Below are 20,678 nucleotides of genomic sequence, written 5' to 3' on the forward strand. Positions count from 1 at the left end.
AACCAATGGTGGATTCTTGGTATTTGTAGAAATGAACTGAATCCCTCTTATCTGTTTCCTAAATAAAAGCCTGTTTGAGAAATAAGGCTACTGTGTTTATGCGAAACAGAAGATGAAGACTGCAAGCAGAATAGATCCTTAATTCTGTGAAGTTCTTTATCTTGGATTTTTTTTTCTCTCAAATGCTTTTAGAGAGGAATGGATTTTTTTTTTTTTGTGGCAACTATGGAGTTTTAAAAAGTACTGTGAAATCTTTAATAAATAATAATTTTACACTGTACAGTTCATCAATAAAATCAGTTATGGAGAATTATGTAATAAATTAAATATGAAATGTAGTTGGAAGTAACTGCTTCAAGGTATCAGCTACATGCCGCATTAGAACCAAGGCAAATAGCTATAATATTTATTAAACAAACCGACACTATTGGTAAGTTGAGAGGGCAGCAGGCATTCAAGAAATGTCATTTAATTTCCAAAGAAAGAAAAAATATATATATATTTTTTATTTTATTATCAATACTTCAGAATTGAGTTTCGTTTTTTTTAAAAACAGAAAACCACTATTGAAACAGTATTATGTTGAACCATAAGAACCATAAGGTAAAAATAGTTGGCTATTGGTATGTTTGTGTGGAGGCAAAGATTTTTTCTCCTTGACCAAAAACTAGTCAATCTTCTCTGAAACTTTTATCAATGATGTTCCACTGGTATATCTTCTAACAGCCCAGTTTTAGGAAGAATGATGTCAAGCCAGTTACTCCAGGTGTTTCTTGACTTCCTACTTTTGCATTCCAGTCCCCTATAATGAAAAGGACATCTTTTTTGGGTGTTAGTTCTAAAAGGTCTTGTAGGTCTTCATAGAACCGATTAACTTCGGCTTCTTCAGCATTACTGGTTGGGGCATAGGCCTGGATTACTGTAATATTGAATGGTTTGCCTTGGAAACGAACAGAAATCATCCTGTCATTTTTAAGATTGCATCCAAGTACTGCATTTCGGACTCTTTTGTTGACCATGATGGCTACTCCATTTCTTCTAAGGGATTCCTGCCCACAGTAGTAGATATAATGGTCATCCGAGTTAAATTCACCCATTCCAGTCCATTTTAATTCACTGATTCCTAGAATGTCGACATTCACTCTTGCCATCTCCTGTTTGACCACTTCCAATTTGCCTTGATTCATGGACCTAACATTCCAGGTTCCTATGCAATATTGCTCTTTACAGCACCGGACCTTGTTTCTATCATTGGTCACATCCACAACTGGGTATTGGTTTTGCTTTTGCTCCATCCCTTTATTCCTTCTATAGTTATTTCTCCACTGAGCTCCAGTAGCATACTGGGCACCTACCGACCTGGGGAATTCCTCATTCAGTATCCTATCATTTTGCCCTTTGTTACTGTTCACGGGGTTCTCAAGGCAAGTATACTGAAGTGGTTTGCCATTCCCTTCTCCAGGGGACCACATTCGGCTGTGGTCCATGTGATTAGATCAGCTAGTTTCCTGTGATTATGATTTCAGTTTGTCTGCCCTCTGGTGCCCCCTAGCAATACCTACCGTCTTATTTCGGTTTCTCTTACCTTGGTCGTGGAAAATCTCTTCACAGCCGCTCCAGCAAAGTGCAGCTGCTGTACCTTACCTTGGACGAGGGGTATCTCCTAAAGGCCCCCCCTCCTGACCTTGAACGCGGAGTAGCTCCTCTCGGCCCTCCTGCGCCCGCGCAGCCACCGCCTGTTGGACGTGGGGTAGCTCCTCTCGGCCGCCGGCCCTGGCCTCAGGCGTGGGGTAGCTCCTCACGGCCGCACCACTTTGCGTGGCTCGTTGCGCCCGGGCCGGCGTCTCTCGCGTCGCGTCTGCGCCGCCGGGGCCGGCGTCTCTCGCGTCGCGTCTGCAGGGCAAAGGCTAATAGAGTTTTGTCAAGAGAATGCACTGGTCATAGCAAACACCCTCTTCCAACAACACAAGAGAAGACTCTACACATGGACATCACCAGATGGTCAACACCGAAATCAGATTGATTATATTCTTTGCAACCAAAGATGGAGAAGCTGTATACAGTTAGCGAAAACAAGACCAGGAGCTGACTGTGGCTCAGATCATGAACTCCTTATTGCGAAGTTCAGACTTAAATTGAAGAAAGTAGGGAAAACCACTAGACCATTCAGATATGACCTCAATCAAATCCCTTATGATTATGCAGTGGAAGTGAGAAATAGATTTAAGGGACTAGATCTGATTGATAGAGTGCCTGATGAACTCTGGACGGAGGTTCGTGACATTGTACAGGAGACAGGGACCAAGAGCATCCCCATGGAAAAGAAATGCAAAAGAGCGAAATGGCTGTCTGAGGAGGCCTTACAAATAGCTGTAAAAAGAAGAGAGGCGAAAAGCAAAGGAGAAAAGGAAAGATATAAGCATCTGAATGCAGAGTTCCAAAGAATAGCAAGGGGAGATAAGAAAGCCTTCCTCAGTGATCAATGCAAAGAAATAGAGGAAAACAACAGAATAGGAAAAACAAGAGACCTCTTCAAGAAAATTAGAGATTCCAAGGGAACTTTTCATGCAAAGATGGGCTCGATAAAGGACAGAAATGGTATGGACCTAACAGAAGCAGAAGATATTAAGAAGAGGTGGCAGGAATACACAGAAGAACTGTACAAAAAAGATCTTCACGACCAAGATAGTCACGATAATGTGATCACTGACCTAGAGCCAGACATCTTGGAATGTGAAGTTAAGTGGGCCTTAGAAAGCATCACTACGAACAAAGCTAGTGGTGGTGATGGAATTCCAGTTGAGCTATTTCAAGTCTTGAAAGATGATGCTGTGAAAGTGCTGCACTCAATATGCCAGCAGATTTGGAAAACTCAGCAGTGGCCACAGGACTGGAAAAGGTCAGTCTTCATTCCAATCCCAAAGAAAGGCAATGCCAAAGAATGCTCAAACTACCGCACAATTGCACTCATCTCACACGCTAGTAAAGTCATGCTCAAAATTCTCCAAGCCAGGCTTCAGCAGTATGTAAACCGTGAACTCCCAGATGTTCAAGCAGGTTTTAGAAAAGGCAGAGGCACCAGAGATCAAATTGCCAAAATCCGCTGGATCATGGAGAAAGCAAGAGAGTTTCAGAAAAACATCTATTTCTGCTTCATTGACTATGCCAAAGCCTTTGACTGTGTGGATCACAATAAACTGTGGAACATTCTGAAAGAGATGGGAATCCCAGACCACCTGACCTGCCTCTTGAGAAACCTGTATGCAGGTCAGGAAGCAACAGTTAGAACCGGTCATGGAACAACAGACTGGTTCCAAATAGGAAAAGGAGTGCGTCAAGGTTGTATATTGTCACCTTGCTTATTTAACTTATATGCAGAGTACATCATGAGGAACGCTGGGCTGGAAGAAGCACAAGCTGGAATCAAGATTGCTGGGAGAAATATCAATAACCTCAGATATGCAGATGACACTACCCTTATGGCAGAAAGTGAAGAGGAACTCAAAAGCCTCTTGATGAAAGTGAAAGAGGAGAGTGAAAAGGTTGGCTTGAAGCTCAACATTCAGAAAACAAAGATCATGGCATCTGGTCCCATCACTTCATGGGAAATAGATGGAAAAACAGTGGAAACAGTGTCAGACTTTGTTTTTTTGGGCTCCAAAATCACTGCAGATGCTGATTGCAACCATGAAATTAAAAGACGCTTGCTCCTTGGAAGGAAAGTTATGACCAACCTTGATAGTATATTAAAAAGCAGAGACATTACTTTGCCAACCAAGGTCCGTCTAGTCAAGGCAATGGTTTTTCCCGTGGTCATGTATGGATGTGAGAGTTGGACTGTGAAGAAAGCTGATCGCCGAAGAATCGATGCTTTTGAACTGTGGTGTTGGAGAAGACTCTTGAGAGTCCCTTATACTGCAAGGAGATCCAACCAGTCCATTCTAAAGGAGATCAATCCTGGATGTTCATTGGAGGGACTGATGCTAAAGCTGAAACTCCAATACTTTGGCCACCTCATGAGACGAGTTGACTCACTGGAAAAGACTCTGATGCTGGGAAAGGTTGGGGGCGGGAGGAGAAGGGGACGATGGAGAATGAGATGGCTGGATGGCATCACCGACTCTGTGGACATGAGTTTGAGTGTACTCCGGGAGTTGGTGATGGACAGGGAGGCCTGGCGTGCTGTGATTCATGGGGTCGCGGAGAGTCGGACACGACTGAGCGACTGAACTGAACTGAACTGAGCTGATGTCAAGCCAAGTTGAGTTAGCCAGAATTCATCATCCTCAAAGTCTGTTCACCCTCCTCATCCTTCAGCACCCACCAGGTGATATCCGATCACCTTGCCTGCCCTCAGTAAGGACCCTGTTAGATCTGTTAGTAAGAATGACCATTCCTTCTTACAAATTTCTACCTACCAACTCCCACCCCAACTCTGCTCCTTAGCCATAAAAACCCACTCTTCTTTGTATTCAGAATTGAGCCCAGTTCTACAATGAGGTCTCTCTTCCTCAACTGCAATAATTTCTCATTAAAATATATTTTTACCACTTTAACTACTGTCCAGTTCTGATTTTAAGTCATTGGTTCAATATGATGGACATATATACGCTACATTACTATGTATAAAACAAACAAGAACCTACTCTATAGCACAGGGAACTCTACTCAATACTCTGTAATGGCTTCTATGGGAAAAGCATTGAAAAGACAAAAAGAGTGGAGAGATATATACATATATAGATGCTTCCCAGGTGGCACTAGTGGTAGAGAACCCACCTGCCAATGCACAAGACATAAAAGATGCAGGTTCAATCCCTGGGTCAGGAAGACCCCCTGGAGGAGGGCATGTCAACCCAGTCCAGTATTCATGCCTGGAGAATCCCATGAACAGAGGAACCTGGTGGGCTACAGTCCATAGGGTCTCAAAGAGTAAGACACGACTGAAGTGACTCAGAACACACACATGACTGATTCATTTTGCTGTACACCTGAAACGAACACTCCAATAAATATTAAATCAACTATATTCCAATAAAAATTTGAACAAGTAAGTAAATCTATATTTATATATAAAACAGTGCTAGAAATTATGGAATTTCAAAGACAAATATAGCCTTTACTGTATTAATTCATTTCTATTCTATTTTCTTTGACAGAGAATGTGAAGAGATTAACCAAAACATTAACTATAAAGTGGCAAAAACATAAATTGATTAAAAAGAAAATCAGGGAATCTGAACATTATATGGAAATACAGGATCAGGGAAAATTAACATTATGCAGCTCCTGTGCTCTTACCAGGGCCTCCCAGGTGACACTAGTGGTACAGAACCTGCCTACCAGAGCAGGAGACATAAGGGACATGGGTTCGACCCTTGGGTCAGGAAGATCTCCTGGAGCAGGAAATAGCAATCCACTCAAGTATTCTTGCCTGGAGCATCCAATGGACAGAGACCCCATAGGGTTGCAAAGGATTGAACACAACTGAAGCAACCTAGCGTGCATGCTCTTATCAATTAGCAAAACTGATTCAGAATATGACTATGAGCCCCCCTAACAGCCAAAGGATAAAAAGTCAAAAGGATGTTGATTTTGCACATAAATGAAAAGTCTATAAAAATTAAGATTTGTGCCACTGAAGTCTGAGTCATATGTGAAAATGAGTGGTCTGTTCAGTCAATAGATATTTTTAACACTAGAAAGCTAAAAGAGCTACAGCTAACTTTTAGTACTATTATTGTTGTCTTATGATGGTGGTATTTTAATTTATTTTGTTGTAATTTTTTTAGTGAGATGTCAGAGAATGGGCATTCAAAGGGAGAATTCTGGAAAAACATTGTTGAGAAAATTTCATTTGAAGCACATTCTCAGAAGTGTATAGGATAATGATATCTAACACATAAAATATTTAATATGTGTAAGACATCATTCTAAATTTCTCACATTTATTGGCTCATTAATTCTCACTATGATCTTATGAAGCAGGAAGTTTTACAGATAGGGAAACCGAGGCGTCAGGCAGCTAATTAGCATGTCCAAACCACATAGTTGGTAAGTGCCAGAACCAGTTTTCAAAGCTGGCCGTTCAGAGCTCATATTCTCAATAGCTTACACCATCCTGTCTCCATATGAATTGTTTTGCTTGTTTATAGCCCTTTAGAAGACTTAGCAATTAAACATGCATCCAGGTCCACCCATAGCACACATAGCAAAGTGAGGAGAGAATGTTCTGTGACTTGGAAGAAGAGATCTATTCTTTCTATTAATACATGATATTTCCCGACAATGGGCGCAGGGCAATAAGTGTAGACATAACTTAGAAGTTTGTGGAACATGATGGTTAAAAGCATGGGTTTTGAAGCCGGAAAGATGAGAGTACGAATACGAGTTCCTGCATTTTACTACTAGACTTCTATGATCGTTTTCCAATCCTCTTTAGTCTTAATGGTCTCAGTCTTAAAAGGGGGACAGTGGTTTCTATTCCACTGAGTTTGTGTAAGGGTTACATGGCATAATATGAAAAAACAAAATGAGTTTTGGTGTATTGTCTGGCAGATGGCAGCTCACAACGAAGAGAATCAGTAATGGATGTAATGATTAGGGTGGACAGCCAGAGGACCAAGTCCTCAGACAAGGATTAGTGACCCCTGTAACTGCAGCCCAAGTTTTACAAGTGGAGCAGAGAGTATTCAGGTTGACCTAAATAGAGAGATCACCAAGCCCAAATGTTCATCAGTGGGCAAAGATGGAAGAGAAAAGTGACCCTTCATCACTATTTTAGGATAACTCCCTGTCATAAATTGAGAAAAAATTAGCCGTGGGTCTCTTCAGGTTTAGCACTTCAATGTTATTGGTGTTATCAACTTCCAGGGCATTATAGCTGAACGAGCCCTGAGTTTAGCAAATTCAGCTTCTTCACTCCAAAGTCCATGAAAAATGAGGCTCAGAGAAAAGCATGCCCTTTAGGCCTCTACGGCCGGTACCTCTCACTCCAAGGTTCTTTTTGCCTCCCAGACTGCCTTATTGAGACAGAGGTTCATTGATAATGCTTAGGGATGTCCTATGCCAGATGACTCTGTGTGTGTGTGTGTGTATCCTCATAGCTCAGAGAGACATGAGGCCCTGACTGAGAAGAAAAAGAAAGAATCGAACCAGAGAAGCTACAGAGACAGTCACTAATATTATAGAGATCTCAGTGAAGGGCTCCCTCATCTTGTGTCACGTGAGAAATGATCAGAATGGCTTCTGGAAATAACTGACGGCTAAGAGAGGAAGAAGGTCACAGGACAAGGTTCCTTTTTCAAGAAAGGTCTGGAAAGGGATGAACTCTGCCATCCCTAGTTGGAGAGGGTGGACCCCACACCCAGGGGAGAAGTCACACACTTCATCACAGAGGATGGGCTGGATCCTCTCAGTATAGTGTCTTCTGGTTTGCTCTCAATTCTCTGCTCAGACGGAACTGCTATAATTCCATTTTCGAGATGAAGAACGCCTGGCACCAGGAAGTCAAATAACCTTCCCTTGTTAAACAAATAGTTTGGATTCAAAACCCAGATGTCCTGGCTCCAGATTCTACATACAACCGTAACTACCTCAACTACCACTCAACATTCTGATGTGAGATCAAATCCACTCCACAGTGAATCTCCCTTAAAGAGCAACACAGTTCCAGAGGAGAGCAAGAAGTTCAGTTTGGTAAATGAAACTAAAGTGTATGATATAAGTTTATTTTAGCTTATATAGTCAGAATTTATTTGATAATTTTAACTGCATGCTAATTCACAAAATGATCAGAAAATGAGCCAGGTCTTGATTTTTTAACAGTAATTTTTCTGACAAAATTGTATGATCAAATGAAATGAAATCCTTCACTTTGCATTTAACTTTCATATCATGATTAGGAGGAAGGTAATTTTTGTAAAAATATTTGAGAGATTCATCATTTTCCCCCAAGGCTTTTCCTAATCCTTTGATATTCAAATATTTCTCTTTTGAAGCTTCTAATCATCTTCCTTGTTGATTTTCTCTTTTTCAATTGTTAATTGGTCTAACTCAGCCTAATCCTCCTTTTCCAATGGCTCAGAATGAGATTCCAGGGAATCTCAGCATCACTTTCATCAACTTCATGATACTGTGCAGCTTTCTCCCGGCTGCGGTTTCATTTTGCAGGTGATAAGCATTGTATTCTCATTATGATTGTGCGTGCTCAAAACATTTTATAAAATTAGTGATAGCCTAAACAACAAAAAATTATTTTCACAAGATGGGAGGAAACAGGGTAAATACCTTGATGGAGACTAAATTCATAACAACCAGCTTTTTGAATATTTTTGAGACTTTTGCACAGCCGTGACTATCTGAATTCAAGTAATGAACACTCATGTAACAAGGACCCTATATACAGATACCTTGAAATTCCTCAGGGTTTCAGAGCTGCCAAAGGGGGAAAAAGAGACCCCCATCTGCTCAGTTTGAGAAGTAGAATATTTTAGGAAAAGGATCAGGAAAAAAGATTTTATAAATAGAGTTGTATTTTATATGTACATTCAGCATATGGAATATAGCTCCTAGTAATATATTTCACCAAGTTTATGGGTAGTAAAGTTTTTTGTTTCTTTTTTTTCCCTGTACTTTGATAAGTTAGAGCATGCTGTGTGATTCTGGAGAGCTGAACTGCATACACACAAGCCCACTGTCTTTGCTGAAGTACCCACTGTCTTCAATGGTAAAAGGATTTCTGAAATTCAGCACTCCCAACCACCATCCTTCTCCCACAGAAAAATAAATAATTAGATCTATCTCCTTAATCTGTAGCTTTCTTGTGGGGCTGGGGAGCGAACACTTCCAAGAAGAAACTCAGAATAATATCAGTGCTGCTGATTAGGTTTAGAGGGCGTCCCCAGAGTCTCGCTGGTTCCTTGTTGTCAAGGAAGAGAAGTAACAGGAACCTTTTCTTCAAGGAGACGGGGACGCGGGTGTGGAGATGCTCTTTCTCCTCTGCTCTGCCCAGTGCCTTTCTCCAGAGCTGGTTTGTGTGCAAGGAACCGGCCATCTGTTGTGTCTGGGCATGCAGTGCATATGTCTGAGCGCGGGAGGAGAAACGCAGACTCTCAGCTTTGCAGAGCTTTAGTTCCAGAAATTCTTGTGTCTCTGGAGCTTCCTGGAGCCAAAGAAGTAAAGGAACAAATGTTGTCAGTGGACTGTTCTTTCGGTTTACATCTTAGCCTTGGAATCCATAAACCCCTCTATTCTCAGCACTTAACTCTGTTCAGGCCCCACATTTTTATTAAGCTGATTGTGTGTGTGTATGTGTGTGTGTGTACGAACACACTAGCTACCATTTTCTACACGTTACATTAACATATTTCAGTCTGTGTGATCAGAGATGTATGTCCCTTACCTATTTGAATGCTTACGCCAACTCTGGCAGGAAGATCTTTTCATTCCTATTCTATAATAAGAAAACTGAGACTTAGCAGGATTAGAAAACATGCCTAACATCAAGAGCTAACCAGCTATAAAGAGTAAGAATTTGATGAGTTCTCCTTTACAAGAACAAGAAGGGTCAACATAGAAGGATTAAAAAGTGATATCACTATGAATGCTCTACTATGTTTAAAATGGATAACCAACAAGAACCTACTGTATAGCACAGAGAACTCTGCTCCATGTTCTGTGGAAGTCTAGATGGGAAGGAGTTTGGGAGAGAGTAGACATTTGTATATGTATGGCTAAGTCCCTTTTCTGTCTACCTGAAACTATCACAACATTGATAATTGGCTATATGCTAATACAAAATAAAAAGTTTATTAAAAAATAAAAGAGTGAGAATATGAAACCAGGTTTCCTGACTCCAAAGTCTATAATCTAAAATATCATCTCTCTTAGGAAACACACATGTGTGTGTATGAGTGTTCAGTTCAGTTCAGTCACTCAGTCATGTCCGACTCTTTGCGACCCCGTGAACCGCAGCACACCAGGCCTCCCTGTCCATCACCAACTCCTGGAGTTTACTCAAACTCATGTCCATTGAGTCAGTGATGCCATCCAACCATCTCATCCTCTGTCATCCCCCTCTCTTCCTGCCTTCAATCCTTCCCAACATGAGGGTCTTTTCAAATGAGTCAATTCTTCACATTAGGTGGCCAAAGTGTTGGAGTTTCAGCTTCAAAATCAGTCCTTCCAATGAACACTCGGGACTGATCTCCTTTAGTGTGGACTGGTTGGATTTATATAATAGCATTGTAGAATACTCTATAGTGTACGGCTATAAATATATAATGCTATATAGTATCTTATAGGAGAAGGCAATGGCGCCCACTCCAGTGCTCTTGCCTGGAGAATCCCAGGGATGGGGGAGCCTGGTGGGCTGCTGTCTATACAGTCACACAGAGTTGGACATGACTGAAGTGGCTTAGCAGCAGCAGCAGCATATAGTATCCTATACAATAAATATAATATTATATTACAATACATATATAATACCATATAGTATTTAATACCATAAATATATGGGCTTCCCTGGTAGTTCAATCCCTGGGTCGGGAAGATCCCTTGGAGAAGGGAATTACTACCCACTTCAGTATTCTTGCCTGGAGAATTCCATAGACAGAGGAGCCTGGTGGGCTGTATATATAATATCATTATATAGTGCATATAGTATATGCCTATAAATATATAATACTGTACAGTAACTTATGCAATACATATAATAGTATATTACTAAGTATATAACATCATAATATTTAATATAATAAATACATAATACTATGTAGTATTTTATAATACTATAAAATATTTAAAATGCATACCACACTAGTTACTCCAGTGGGATGGGTAATGCACTGGTGTAAAGATTCCCTGAAGTCTGAGCTCCTAGAGTCTCAGGAGCATCAGATTCCTTATATTAACATGCACTCAAATATTCTGCACTGGGTAGTATTCGGAATGGTGATTTCATGAATCTCTTTCAACTCTGAGATGTTATGATATCATAATTATTACATGATATCAGATACTGCTTCTCTGATTAGAGTATCTATACCTCCAGGGGTAAACCAACAATCAATTTTACGAGATAATAAGTATTTCAAAGGCTATATTGAAACAAAAAAGGAACATGTTGTTGGATTTAATTTAAAGGTGTGTATGGCATTTTGCCATAAGACAGGAGACTTCAAAAGAATTTTGTGCTTTTAAAATGCATTTTAAGCTACACGTCCCTAGATTCCTATGAGTACATGCTGTTCTCTTTAGTCAGAAGATTTTCCTTGGGGGTGGGGGGAATAATATGATGAGCAAGCTCTCAGGGACTCTGTGACTAAGATCATTCAACTCTCATTTCTAATTCACAGAAAGTATTTCCGTATTTTGAATTGGAATCTGCCTTTCCTTGTGGCGCTAAGGACTGAACTTCCTCTATGGAGCTGGCCAATCCTTTCATTAAGCATGATTTTCAGAAGAGGCCACGTAGTTTCATTATTCTGCCAAAGTCTAGGAGTTTATCTGTGCCATCGAATGGTTTATCAAGCATATTCGGATCATCTGCCCAGCCAGATCCATCCAGATCACAGATCACACAGCCTTCCTGGCACAAACCAGTTCTCTGCCCCAGGGGAGACCATTCTCTTCTCAGGACTGCAATCTCCTTCTCTGGACCCAAAAATGCAGACTGGTCATGTCTGACAGTGACTGCTCTGGGTCTTGAACAGCAGCTTAAAGCTAAGACCTTTTGAAGCACCACCTGGCTCTGCCCTTGAAGTGAATACGCCGCTTGTTCCTGTGCTTATTTTTTAAAAAATTAACATGTCCTGGAACCTCAGAAATGAGCCAGTCCTCTAATTCCATAGTAAGCCTACAGGCTAACATTTTGACTGTCTAATCTTTGTGAGTAAATATCAGAGGTGAGCAATTGCATAAGGGCAACATCCACAAAAGGATAAGATAGTGTTCACTCCAACAAAGGAGCAGAAGACTGAGCTGGGCTGCCTGTGTCCGAACTAGTCACCACTAACGCAATGGAGGATGTCGTAACACAGTGAAGACATCCAATCAGTGGGATAAACCCATGTCCCCACTGCTCCACCACGGCTATGTAGCTTGCCCACACCAACCAGCCCAGGCTAAAGAAACCGCAAGGACCAACTCCCCTGGCATTCAAGGCTCGTTATAAACCACCCCCATTTCCCTTCCCAGTTCAGTCTCCTTCCTCTGAGTGCCTTCCTCTTTCTTTCCTGGAATGTGCTTTTGTGGCTCCACGAATTTGCCGAGGCTGTTTTCTCTGCCTTCAAATGCTCTTTCCCCCATCTGGCAAATTTCCTTTTCAGCCTTCATGATCCAGATTAATGGAGCCTGAGCTTTGGAGGCACTTTGAGCTAGGTTTGAATTCTTGTATTCTAATAGGAGTGCAGCTTAGGTAAGCTACCTCTGAGTTTGTAAATTGAGTACAACCATAATTACTATGTTATATAATTGCTGTGATTAGCACATTAAATACAATTTTAAAAAATTACTAGTAAAATGCTTATCACATAGTTGACACTTGGTTATTTTTGTTGTTATTAATAGCATTTGGATTTGAACTGGTGTCTGTCTCACTCCTAATTCCTAGTTCTTAATTGTTATTCAATAATACCCATTTTAATATTCTAAATCAGAGGTCTGCAACTTTCTACAAAGGATTACATGGTAAATATTTTAGGTTTTGTGGGTTGTAAGGTCTTTTTCAACTCTGCTCTTGCAGTGTGCAACTAGACTGCTTGTGGTGTTCATTTTGAAATATATATAAATATTGAATCATTATGTTATACACCTGAAACTGTAAAATGTTATCTATCAATTACAACTCAATTTTAAAGAGAACAAATATGCATTGGAAAATAACACAATCTCATTGGCCTCATATAAAAAAGAATAAGCTAGAGCTTTTTGAACTCTGATATCAAATACCAGATTTTATTCCTCTTGTAATGCCCAGCATCTAGCTCAGATGCCTTCAAACTACAGCCCACAAGTCAAATCTGTCCCTCTACCTGTTTTGAAAATGAAGTCTTGCCGGAACATAGCCTTCTCTGATGGTTTATATGTTGTCTATGGCTGTTTTTTCACTAAAATGACAGAGCTGAATAGATTATAACAGATACTGTGTGACTCTCCAACCCTAAAACATGAACCATCTGGCCTCTTTCAGAAAAAGTTTGCCAGCCTAGTTCAATGCTTGGTATGTGTTTGTTGCGTGAATGAGGGCTGACCAGAAACAGGCAGAATGAATAAGACTTTGCAAGGCTCAGTGAAAAGAAACAGGAGGGACACAGGGGCCATCAAGATTCATAGGTCAGAGAACCAGCAAAAGTGGTCCTGGAGCAGAGGGAAGTGAGTCTGGTCCCTGGGCTAACCCTAGTAACTTATAGTGCTTCCTACTAGATGCCAACAGGCACAGCCACGTCCAGAAGGGGAGACTGAAGCCCAAAGTGGGAAACATGCCTGGTGCAGCATTGGGTTCGTACCAGGCTGACTGTAGCCCGGAGCCTTGGAAGTGATATGCACCTCATGGAGACTTGGGCCGAAACGTCTGGGTCACCCCCCAAGTTGAATGGGTGTAATAGAGCTTCTGATGCTCTGCGATGCCTATCTTACATCTGCCCATCAGCATCTCCTGGCCTGTGGGTTGAGATGATCAGCTTAACGGTGTGCTTATTTTTGAAATGACCACCTATAAAATTTTAAAAAACACATTAGAGTACTTCATAGATGAACAATTCTGTGACTGCTGAGGCATGAAATTTCCATCCAACCATATTTGGTGAATATTATTCTCCACCCCAACCCCCTTCATAAAGCCGATCATCCTCTACCAAGGTACTTGTAGAATGGTTTCCTTTTGTTTAGATCTCACCCTTTTTAGGCCCCAGTATCACCATGGTACTTTTGAGTATCAACAGGCAGATCAGACAGTCTTACAAAATCACAGCTAGCTAGTGAATTCGTGTGGACCTACTTACAACCAAGGATGCGTTACTTTGGTTTTGCACTGTCGCTAGTACCCTGATGTCCCCTTCCTCTCTCATCAGTACGGTTCTCTCTCATAGTCAACCAGACATCCCTCTTACTGAAGATGCCCAAAGGATATAAAACCTTAGCAGCTGAATTGAATCCGGGGGGAGACAGAAGATTTTGCATTCACACAAATTTCCATTGCAGACTGTTTTTTTTTTTTTCCTGGTGTGTGTCAATTTCAGACTTTGTTCTCTAGGGCAGAGGCAAACTACCTATCCAGAGTAATAAGATCAGAACTGACCACTCACCTTGGAGGCATCTAGCCCATTTTTCCTAATCACATCTTCCTGCCAGTGTTCACCTTCCCCTCCTGCATTATACCTCCCTAAGAACCCTAACAGGTGCCTTAGTCTTGGAAAGGACATGTCTAGCAATGGAAAGTGGAAAACGGGGAAAACAACAACAAACTTTCAACCTCTTTGAAAGTTTCACTCTCCCCTGCTGGAAAATCTGATGGTATGAAACTTCTGCCTAAGTCCAGACTCTCATCCAGTGAGCCTGTTCTTGACTTGTGGGACCAAGCAAGTCTTCTCCCTTTAGGATATAAAATACCTTCAAAGAGTTGAGAATGGCTTTCATGCCTTTCCCTGTAACTTATCTTCATTCAAGTCCAGTATACCCAGTCTAATCACCTGTGTCAGTTAGTTTGAAATCTCAGACCACCTCCCATGGACATAATGCCACACACCAATGCTCACTAAGAAAGCTTAAGTATTTTGCTTTATTTATCACTTGTCATATTTGGCAATAATTGGATTTTGCTGCATACTTAAAAGAAAAACGTGTGCAAGGACATCTATTCTTTTTTGTGGAATCATTTGTCCTAGATTCTGGAGTCTAGCACAGAAGGATGTGAATAAAGTCACATCTGTCTTCCATCTTTCCCCATTATATCCATCTTTTTCATCTACTTCTGTGTCTGTCTACATTCATTTTTTCCAACCCTATTCATTTTTATAAATGATAATATAATTATTATGCCTAAAAGAAATGGAATGACTTTCCTGAGTTCATGCTGTGAAATGACATATCCTTGCAAGTATTTAAAGCTAAGAAAATAATATTTAAGTAGAATCACTATGTGCCAAGAGCTTTGAACATGTTTTCTTATTCAATCTTTAAAGAAAGCTCCATGCTTTCATTCCTATTTAACAGATGGTGGGACTGAGGCTAGGAGACAGGAAGGCTTCACAGATGCTCAATGGAAGTGAGCCCAGATCTTTAAAATTTTTCCAGAAGACCACCCTTCTCTTTAACTCAGAGTTCTATTTAAATCATAACCTCACAACCTTAGGCCAATGATGCTGCTTCTTTCTCAGAGAAGCAATTATTCATTTTTCCCCATAATTATAAAGTCTTAGAGCAGGGAAAGACCATATGGAGGTTGTCAAGTCCAACTTGATTACTAAGAAGAAAAATATGCACTAATGTTGGGCTTCTGCATAACTCGGTTTCCTTTCTGCTTTAACAGCTAGCTTTCCACATTTTTGCAAAGTTAATATCCCAGATTAAAAAGAATTCATCATCACACTTACCCGAACACATAGTGTCACCTTATGACATCATGATCACCATAGCAACAGCTGGGCGTTCACAGCATATTGCCTTCAGTTAAGGATCATGCAATGAGTTAACAAAGTATGGCAGCTTCAGATGCTGATGTCAACAGGAAGGAAAGTTGTGGGAAAGGAGAAACAGGTGCGCTACTTTTCCTGCCAACGCTCCTTTAGACCTGAGATGAGGTGGGAGTGAACATGCGAATAATCCTTAAAGAACAAAAATAACCCTCCTAATCGTCTAGCCGATGAAAAGAACGAGACGGGGAGGACAGAAGAGAAAGGAGAAGGATTCTGGCATCTTATTTCCAAATGTCATAGTGTGGAAGATTCTTGGTTCTCTGCTTTTTGTCCTTGAGCTTGCATAGCATATCAGAAAGAACATGGAATTAAACAGCCATGGGTGGAAATTCTGGACTGTACCACTTACAAACCTTCTGCACTTGGGAGAGCTCTCTAATCTTTTGAATCTCAGCTATCTCTCTGTAAAAGGGGTGTGACATTTGCTTCTGAGTGATCAAAAAAGAGTCAGAAAGATCAAAGGGTAATTCAAGTAAGGTATCCTACCTGCAAAGCCCTCAGTTTATCTTTTCTTTCTACACAGTTAAAATTTAGACTTACAAAATATGGTAGTCAGTGGTGGACATGTGGATGGCCATCCTATCTATTTCTATACTTTTCTATATGTTCGAACTATTCTATACTTGTTTAATTTTGAAATGAAAAGATGTCAATTTGCTTAAATTCCAGTTATGTAACTCACTGGAAAAGAGTCTGATGCTGGGAGGGATTGGGGGCAGGAGGGGAAGGGGACAACAGAGAATGAGATGGCTGGATGGCATCACCGACTCTGTGGACATGAGTTTGAGTGAACTCCGGGAGTTGGTGATGGACAGGGAGGCCTGGCGTGCTGTGATTCATGGGGTCGCAAAGAGTCAGACACGACTGAGTGACTGAACTGACTGAACTGAATAGATATTTATTCTAGATTTACTCTGTGAGATTGGTCAAAGCCCTCCACTTCTCTGAACCTTCAAACTATATGAAGAGAAAAATAGATTGTATGCTTCTGTGTCTCTGACAAGCTGTTGTTCCTTCTGTCACACCTTCATGTCATCCAATCCTTTCTACACCCAGGGATTTCTCCACCACTGAAACTGTAGCATTGAAATTGGACATTTCTTTCTCCTTTTACAGTTTGTATTGGGGTATAGTTGATTTACAATGTTATGTTAGTTTCTGTTGTACAGTAAGGTGAATCAGCCATACGTATACATAAATTCACTCTTTTTAAGATTCTTTTCCCATATAGGTCATTACAGTGTATTGAGAAGCATTCCCTGTGGTGTATAGATATTTATTTCTAGTCTTCTTGTTTGATGCATGTCTTTCTAATTAGACTTCAGAGAGGAGGCTTTGCATGTCTTTTGCTTATTGTGTCCCCAGGTTCTAGCACAGTCCCTTACACAGAGAAGGTGCTGAATATATATATTTGTTGAATAAACAGATCTTTAGCAGCTATCATTATTTGAGATAGGTACTCAAAAATGTCTGCACAATATTATTGAACACCTCTATTGTACCATTATATACGTCTGACTTTGTTATCTCGCTCGTTAGTCTTTTGGACTTGAATCTCTGTCTCAAGCTGAGTCTGTTTCTCTACGCAGTTTTCTCGATCTCTTTCAACATACATATGTCCTTCTTTTCTCTCTGTGCCTTTTTAAAATCTCCCGCCCTGTCTACTCCACTCGGTCTCCTTTTTTTTTTAGCACTGTGATCTTTAAAAATGTTTTTCCTTGGGACTCTCCTGCCAGCATAATTCCATGTGAGTTACATTCATTTGCAAAACCTTTCACTGCATGAAGATGTTTTATTTAATTGGTAAAAGTTCAATTATTTTTTGTCCCTGACAGAGCATCGTACATCACCAAGTCCAGAGAGTCATTAGCTATGAAATTAATCAAGGTGGAAGAAGGCAGAATAAAATCCTGGACCTTGGTATAAGTCGTAGTGTCTCAGGTTCAGCAGAGCCTGCCTTCCAGGATCAGCCATCTCAGGACTTCCTGGGCCATCCCTGAGTCTCAAGGCACACAGGGAGGGAAGCTGTTATTCACCTGCTGCATGGCCTTAGGCTTGACGCTGCTGCTGCTCAGGGACAGAGCAGGGGGCCAAGGGAAACTGAGGGTATTTGAATATCTCAAGCAAAAAATATCCCACCTGGGAGCTCCCGCGACTCTTTTGAGAGTATTTATCTGCCAGAGCCTCTTTCAGGTTGGGTAGAAAGTGACTGCTTGTACCCTTGAGGGATAAAGAAGAGAGTTTGTGTTTACATCTCTGCCAACTAATATACAGCCCTTAGGGACTGCTGACTTCAGATTATGACATCTGTTGTTGTTCAGTTGCTCAATCGTGGCTGATGCTTTGCGACCCCATGGACTGCAGCACGCCAGGCTTCCCTGTCCTTCACTATGTCCCTAAGTTTGTGCAAACTCATGTCCATTGAGTTGGTGATGCTATCTAACCATCTCATTCTCTGCCATCTCCTCCTTTTGCCTTCAATCTTTCCGAGCAACAGGGTCTTTTCCAATGAGTCTCCTCTAAGCGTCAGCTGGCCAAAGTATTGGAGCTTCAGCTTCGGCATCAGTCCTTCCAATTAATATTCAGGTTTGATTTCCTTTAGGATTGACTAGTTTGATCTCCTTCTGTCCAAGGGACTTGTAAGAGCATTCTCTAACACCACATATTTAGGAATAAAACAGGAAACATGAATATAAACACCCAAGTAGCATTTTATGTCTATAGAAATTATGTTAATTATTTATTCTCTTGATTGTAATGCTCTCTGAGCCTCAGTTTCCATGTCAGTAAAATGGGAATAATGATGTCTATGTTCCTTGCTGAATCGTTGCAAGAGTACAAGAAAAAAATAAAATTACCATTGCGATGTCAAAATGACTTCATTTTCTGGAGTTCTCGAAAGTAACTTTGTCAAATGCAAAACGCTATGTTGGGATTAAAACAAAACATGCGACCACTAGTCACACAATTCTGTTCACCAAGTAGATATGAGAGGCGGGTGTCCTGTGTAGAAGAGAGCACTGGTCCAAGCACACCTCTCCCCTTAGCGACTTGTGTGACTTCAAATCTATTTGTGAACTTCAGTTATGCTGCAGTAAAACGAAGAGGGCGGAGGTCATCTACCAGAGTGGCTGTAAGAACAGAGTAAGTTCACGAACATCTACCTGCTTTTATTCTGTCTTGAAATATCATCAGTGAAATGTTATGTTCTTTGTTGCTTCAATACAGCTGTATGATCTTTACAGAATGGATATGCTCTAGTGTAAAAATCACTGCGGATGCTGATTGCAGCCATGAAATTAAAAGACGCTTACTCCTTGGAAAGAAAGTTATGAACAACCTAGACAGAATATTAAAAAGCAGAGACACTACTTTGCCAACCAAGGTCCGTCTAGTCAAGGCTATGGTTTTTCCAGTGGTCGTGTATGGATGTGAGAGCTGGACTGTGAAGAAAGCTGATCGCCAAAGAATTGATGCTTTTGAACTGTGGTGATGAAGAAGACTCTTGAGAGTCCCTTGGACTGCAAGGAGATCAACCAGTCCATTCTAAAGGAGATTAGTCCTGGGTGTTCATTGGAAGGACTGATGCTAAAGCTGAAACTCCAATACTTTGGCCACCTCATGCGAAGAGTTGACTCACTGGAAAAGACCCTGATGCTGGGAGGGATTGGGGGTGGGAGGAGAAGGGGACAACAGAGAATGAAATGGCTGGATGGCATCACCGACTCTATGGAGGTGGGTTTGAGTGAACTCCGGCAGTTGGTGATGGACAGGGAGGCCTGGCGTGCTGTGTTTCATGGGGTTGCAAAGAGTCGGACACGACTGAGCCACTGAACTGAACTGAACTGTTGCTCTAGTGTGTTATTCTTTCCCTTAGCATTATTCTCTCTCCTGAATTTTTGCATTAATTTCTTTCTTTGGAATCTATCATTTAGGCAGCTTTTACTAGGTGTAACATGCGATATAAAGTAGTTTGCTTATATTTCCTCATTTGCTCCTCTAAAAAACTCTTTCAAAGTTGGGCAATTTCTCCATTACACTGAGGAGGTGAAAACAGTTTCCAGTAGCGTATTAGTAAGAGGGAGGCCCAGGAGCCAAAGGAGTCAAAGTGTTAGCTGCTCAGTCGTGTCTGACTCTTTGTGACCCCATGTACTATAGCCCACCAGGCTCCTCTGTCCATGGAATTCTCCAGGCAAGAATACTGGAGCAGATTGCCATTCTCTTCTCCAGGGGATCTTCCCAACCTAAGGATCGACCCCAGGTCTCCTGCTTTGCAGGCTGATTACCATCTGAGCCACCAGGGAAGGAGTCAAACTCATCACCATTTGTTTCTGAAGCTAGAACTCATTCCTATCCCAGTGTTTCTCAACAAGATTTCTCTAGGAACTGTCAGAACCTCTGAATCCCCCTGGGATGCTCAGGTATAAGGTATGGGCCAGCCTAACGTCAGATTGGGTTTCCAAGTAGAATGATGTGCTTGCTATTCTGCGTGTTCTTTCAAATGCAGCCTAACACACAGCCCAGCAGGTGACCCGAGCCTGGCAACTGGTAAATTGTAATAACGGTAATACTGTGCCTCAATACAGTAACTTTCATCTGAGGACTCTGCTGACATTAATTAAACTTCACAGCATTCTCGTTCTTTAAGGTCAGGACGGTACAAATTGTAAAGAGAAATAAACCTAGATGATAATGACTCTCATCAAAATCAAGATGGATCATTGGTCAGAATAGGCTCTAAAGTAGATGATGGAGGCCCAGTTTCTAAGTCAACAGAAACAATCATCAGATAAGCGTGTCTGTGAAAGCGCCAGCTGTGAAGTCAGTAGATGCGTCTCTGGCCTGACCTCGCCGTTTATTATCAGGGTGAGTCGAGTCAGGACACTAGTCCTCATTCTCTGTGCATCCGCCAGAAATCCGGGCAGCTGCTGGTCACTGAGCTGCTTAAATCACTACACTCATATCAGTATGAACCTTATAATA

Source organism: Moschus berezovskii, chromosome 7 (genome assembly GCF_049115385.1).
Source record: "Moschus berezovskii isolate FMDL1 chromosome 7, NW_MosBer_1.0, whole genome shotgun sequence".
Taxonomy (NCBI): Eukaryota; Metazoa; Chordata; class Mammalia; order Artiodactyla; family Moschidae; genus Moschus; species Moschus berezovskii.